Genomic DNA, 6205 nt, shown 5'->3' on the forward strand with positions numbered 1-6205 from the left:
AGTCATTTCCGTGTGTTTTGATTAGTGTAATAAACAGAATTCTTCTACATTTGAATTAGTATGGGTAAATTTCTTGTGTCATTGATTGGAAGAACAAAGATAACGTCCTATTTTTGAATTATATCATTTAATTCTTTGTGTTGTTTATTCGAGAAGTAAATAGAAGTTCATAGAGTTCAATCAATATGAATCAATTTCTTGTGATATACATTAGAGTAATAAACAAAATGTTTTACATTTGAATTGGTATGAGTCAATCCTTTGCAGTTTTTTTACTTTAATATAGAAAATATGATATATTTGAATTAATACTAGTAAGTTCCTCTTGTTGTTAATTAGACTAATAAATAGCGTTTTCTTAATTTTAATCGGTATCAGTTATTTTCTTCTGTTATTTAACAAAGTAACAAACAGAATTTGCTATATTGAAATCATAAGAGTTAGTTCCTAGTATTGTTAATTACAGTAGTATAAAGAAGTTGCGACATTCGAATCAGTATATGTCACTTACTTTGTTACTTTTAAGAATAATAGTGAATTTTATAAATATGAACTGGTATCAGTCATTTCCTTGGGTTATTGATTATAGTAATAAACAGAATTTTCTAGATATGAGTTGATATGAGTCAATTACTTGTAATGTTGATTAGAGTAATAAACAGAATTTTCTACAAAAGAATTGGTATGAGTCAATTCCTTGCGTTATTGACAAGAGTAATAAACATAATTTGCTATTTTTTGAAGTAATATGAGTCAATTCCTTCTGATGGACTTTAGAGTAATGAGCAGAATTTTATATTTTTGAATTGGTATATGTGAATTTCTTGTGTTTTTATTAGATGAATAAAGAAAGTATGTTATACTTCAATTAATATGAGTCAATTCCTTGTGTTGTTGATTTGAGTAATAAACAGAATTTTCTAAATGTGAATTGGTATGTGTGAATTCACTGTGTTTTTAATTTGAGAAATAAAGAGAATATTCCACCTTTGAACTTGTATGAGTGAATTATTTGTATTATATATCAGCGTAAGAAACATAATTTACTTTACTTGAATTAAAATGAGTCAATTCCTTTTATTGTTGATTTGAGTAGTAAACCAAAATTGTTGTATTGAAATAATACGAGTCAATTTCTTGTGTTGATAATCATATTAAATAAACAGGATTTCTCATCATTTAAATTTGTATGGGTCAATTCCTTGTGTTGTTCATTTGCTTAATAAATACAATTTTTATATTTAAATTAATATGAGTCTGTTCTTTGTGATGAAGATTACAGTCGTAAACAAAGTATTTAAAACTTGAATTGCAGGAGTCAATTCCTTGTGTTTTGTAGTAGATTAATATGCAAAATACACTATATTTCAATTAATATCAGTCACTTCCTTGCGTTGTTCATTTGAGTAATAAAAAGAATTTTCTACCTTTTAATTGGTGTGAGTCAATTTCTTATGTTGTTGATTTGAGTGATGAACAGAATTTCCAACTTATGAATTTGTTTGTGCCATTCCTTCTGTTATTGATTACAGTACTAATCATAATTTGGTATATATGAATTATATGAGACAATTCCTTGTGATGTAGTTTAGAGTGATAAAAAATTTTCCATATTTGAATTAATTTGAGTATATTTCTTGTAATATAGATTACAGTTGTGAATAAAATATCTTAAACTTGAATTGTTAGGTGTCAATTCCTTGTGGTTTGTGTGAGAATAGGAAACAAAATATATTACTTTTGAATTGATATCAGTGATTTCATTGTATTGTTCATTTGAGTAATAAAAAGAATTTTCTATATATGTATTGGTATGAGTCAATTCCTTGTGTTTTTGATTTGAGTAATAAATAGAACTACCTATATTTGAAATAATGTCAGTTTATTCCTTGTGATGTAGTTCAGAGTAATAAACAAAATTTTTACCTTTCAATTGATGTGAGTAAATTCCTTGTGTTTTCATTATATTAATAAACAAAATAGGCTATATTTATATTAATATGAGTGAATTACTTTTGCTGTTGATTTGAGTAATAAACAAAATTTTGAACATGTGAATTGGTGAATGTCAATTACTTGTGTTATTGATTAGAGTAATAAAGAAAAATTTCTACTTTTAAAATGGTGTTAGAGAACTAAACAGAAGTTGGTATATTTGAATTGGTGTAAATCAATTTTTTTATTGACGATTAAAATAATAAACATTTTTTTTATATTTGAATTGATGTAAATCAATTCTTTTTCAGTGATTAAAATAATAAACAACCTTTTTATACTTGAATTGGTGTAAATTAATTTCTTGTATTATTTATTAAAGTAATAAACATAATTATCTACGTACCAATTTGTGTTAGTAATTTCTTTGTTTTATTGATCAGTGTAATAAACTGAATTTTCTATATTGGAATCATATGAGTCAGTTCCTTTTGTTTATGATTTGAGTAATAAAGAGAAAAGATAATTTTCTGCATTTGAATTAATATAGGTCAATTACTTAAGTTGTTAATCAGAGTAATAAACATAATTTTTCAAATTTGAATTGGTATGAGTAAATTTCTTGGCTGTTGGTTACAGTACTAAATAGAATTTTCTACATTTGTATTAGAATGAGTCAATTCCTTGTGTTCATTTGAGAAGTTAACAAAATTTTACCTTTGAATTGGTATGAGTCAAATTGTTATGTTATTGATTTTGTGTAATAAAAATAAGTCCCTATATTTGAAATAATATGAGCCAATTCCATATATTATTGATTGATGTCATAAATAGAAGTTCCTATATTTAAATTAATATGAATTAATTCTTTGTGTTATTTAGTAAAGTAATCAACATAATTTTCTACATATTAATCGGTATGAGTCATTTCTTTGTAAATTGATCAGAGTAATAAACATGATTTGCTATATTTCAATCAAATGAGTCAATTTATTGTGTTGTTGTTTGAATAATAAATAAAATTTTCCTCCTTTAATTCGTATGAGGAAAGAATTTCTTGTGTTGTTGATTGGAGTAATAAAGAGAAGTTAATATATTTGAAATAATAAGAGTCAATTCTTTGTGATGTAGATTAAAGTGATAAATACAATTTTCTACATTTTAACCTGTATGAGTCAATTTTTATGTTAGATTAATAATGAAAAGATGCTATATTTGAACTAATATGCGTCAATTTCTTGTTATTGATTTGAATAATAAAGAGATTTTCTATATTTGAATAAATATGAGTCAATTCTTTGTGTGATTGATCAGTGTAATTAACAGAATTATCTACATATGAAGTGATATGGGTTAATTTCTTCTGTCATAGCTAAGAGTAATAAAAGAATTTTGTATATTTTAATTAATATGGGTTAATTCCTTGTGTTGTTCATTAGAGTAATAAACAGAAGTTGCTATATTTGAATTAATATTGGAATTGGTATTAATCATTTTTTTATCTTGTTGTCAAAAGTTAGAAACAGAATTTTTGTTATTTGAATTATTAGCATTCATTTTCTTGTGTTATTTGATAGTGTAATAGACAGTTTTCTCTTCTTTTCACTTACTATAAGTCAATTCCCTGTGTTGCTGATTAGAGTAATAAACAGAATTTTCTATATTTGAATTGATAAAAATCAATATATTGATTTTACTTCAAATTTAAAATGCCCTTAGAATTCTGGGTAGAGAATTTTTTTTATATATAATTCACATTTTGTTATTTTAGAAGTAACACCGTAATAGTAATTACTGCAGTGTGCTTATATTAAAATACTTCTAAACTAGAACAATAAAATAATAATGAAAATATCTTTAACATTTTTGCTTTTTATGTTAGATTGAGCCTTATTAGGTCTATGTTATTTGGTGCGAAAATCATGTTCAGAAATGACCTGCGAGTGTAACACGACCAATGAGAAGTCGACACGTAATAATATGGTATTAGAAGCAGTCGACATTAAAACGTAGTCAGAAGAGATCGACTCATAACAAACTGGTATCAGCAGAAGTTAGACTGATTAATTTTGTTTGGAATCGCAACCCAACATTAAAAGAAGAGTTTGAAGTTGGAATCACATCAATAAAAGCTAAAAGGAAAGTCAGTTGGATGAAGTCAGGAAATAGTGTTTTTTTTCTGCTCCTGCCTTACGTATTTTAGTTTTTACTGTGATTTTGTATATAGTATTGGATATAGAAGACTGTTTAGTTGATTTAGTGATTTAATATTTGTTTGTTTGTTTGTTTTTTGAATTTCGCACAAAGCTACTCGAGGGCTATCTGTGCTAGCCGTCCCTAATTTAGGAATACAACACTAGAGGGAAGGCAGCTAGTCATCGCCACCCACCGCCAACTCTTGGGCTACTTTTTTACCAACCAATAGTGAAATCGACCGTCATATTATAACACCCCCACGGCTGAAAGAGAGAGCATGTTTGGTGTGGCAAGGATTCGAACTCGCAACCCTCGGATTACGAGGCGAGTACCTTAACCACCTGGCCATGTCGAGAATGTAGTGTATTGTATCAAACACAATGGTAATTTCAAATAAATGTTTAGAAGTAACAGTAAATGGGCAAGCTGTAAATGCATTAAGATATACTTGTACACCTGGTGAGAAAAGAAATAGTAAATGATAATGAACTTCCAGGTTATACCCTAGCTTTAATTAGGCTTGACACACATCAGAAGGAGCTCTAACTAAAGTCACATTGAAATGTCGAGCTTTTGAAGGTCAAATGAGGTCTGTAGTGATGGATGGTTTCTTACATCCGGGTTTGTTTGGAAATGAGGTAGATGTGTTCGATCTGCAAAATACAACAGTAACAGATAATGACGAAAGAAGTAAAAATGAAATACATTAATCCTAATGGATTACAAACAAATGGAAAATTTCATAGAGAAAGTAGGTTAATGAAGGTCATATTATGTCATGGTACAGGAGAATCCTGTTTACTGGGATATGATAGTCCTGTTTTTGTTACTCGTAAGCTCCTTTCTCCCTGCACATACGTAAGCTACAATAGGATTTTCAACCTTCGAGTTGCTATATTGCAATTATATTAAGTGTCTATTGGACTTATTACAGATGAGTTGGCGCAAAGACGAAGCCGAGTCATGAGACATGTTAGCACATGTGAAAAGCTCAAGCAAAGGTTAGCAACTGGTCAAAAGTTAGTTTTTAACACACATTGTTATATTTAAAACCCACTTTCAGATAACACCACTTGTATTGTAGGCTTCACTTTACAAGGAAAATCAGCATAAGGGACTTATTTTGCACCTATAAATTGGAACCATCAGAACAACTGCTTAGTAGAAGCTCCGCATAATTAATAATTTTGGTTAAGTTTTAGATATATTAGATATTTTTATTTGCTGTATTGAGTAAAATTTTAAAGTAATTCGGAAAGTTGTTGTCGATAGTCAAAAATACATATCAGATTCTCATAAAAAATCTGTGTTTTTAGATATTTTTATTTGCTGTATTGAGTAAAATTTTAAAGTAATTCGGAACGTTGTTGTCGATAGTCAAAAATACATATCAGATTCTCATAAAAAATCTGTGTTATTAGATATTTTTATTTGCTGTATTGAGTACAATTTTAAAGTAATTCGGAACGTTGTTGTCGATAGTCAAAAATACATATCAGATTCTCATAAAAAAATCTGTGTCATTAGATATTTTTATTTGCTGTATTGAGTAAAATTTTAAAGTAATTCGGAACGTTGTTGTCGATAGTCAAAAATACATATCAGATTCTCATAAAAATCTGTGTTTTAGATATTTTATTTGCTGTATTGAGTAAAATTTTAAAGTAATTCGGAACGTTGTTGTCGATAGTCAAAAATACATATCAGATTCTCATAAAAAATCTGTGTTATTAGATATTTTTATTTGCTGTATTGAGTAAAATTTTAAAGTAATTCGGAACGTTGTTGTCGATAGTCAAAAATACATATCAGATTCTCATAAAAAAATCTGTGTCATTAAATATTTTTATTTGCTGTATTGAGTAAAATTTTAAAGTAATTCGGAACGTTGTTGTCGATAGTCAAAAATACATATCAGATTCTCATAAAAAAATCTGTGTTAAGTTATAAGCATACATTAAAGACTGAGCGTTTTTTCTTTATTAGAATTTTTTTTTATTATTAAAGCTAAACTACACAAAAGCTTACCTAAATATAATAGTACTTAATTTTAAACTTACAGACTAGAAAAATA

This window comes from Tachypleus tridentatus, chromosome 1, assembly GCF_004210375.1.
Source record: "Tachypleus tridentatus isolate NWPU-2018 chromosome 1, ASM421037v1, whole genome shotgun sequence".
Classification (NCBI taxonomy): domain Eukaryota; kingdom Metazoa; phylum Arthropoda; class Merostomata; order Xiphosura; family Limulidae; genus Tachypleus; species Tachypleus tridentatus.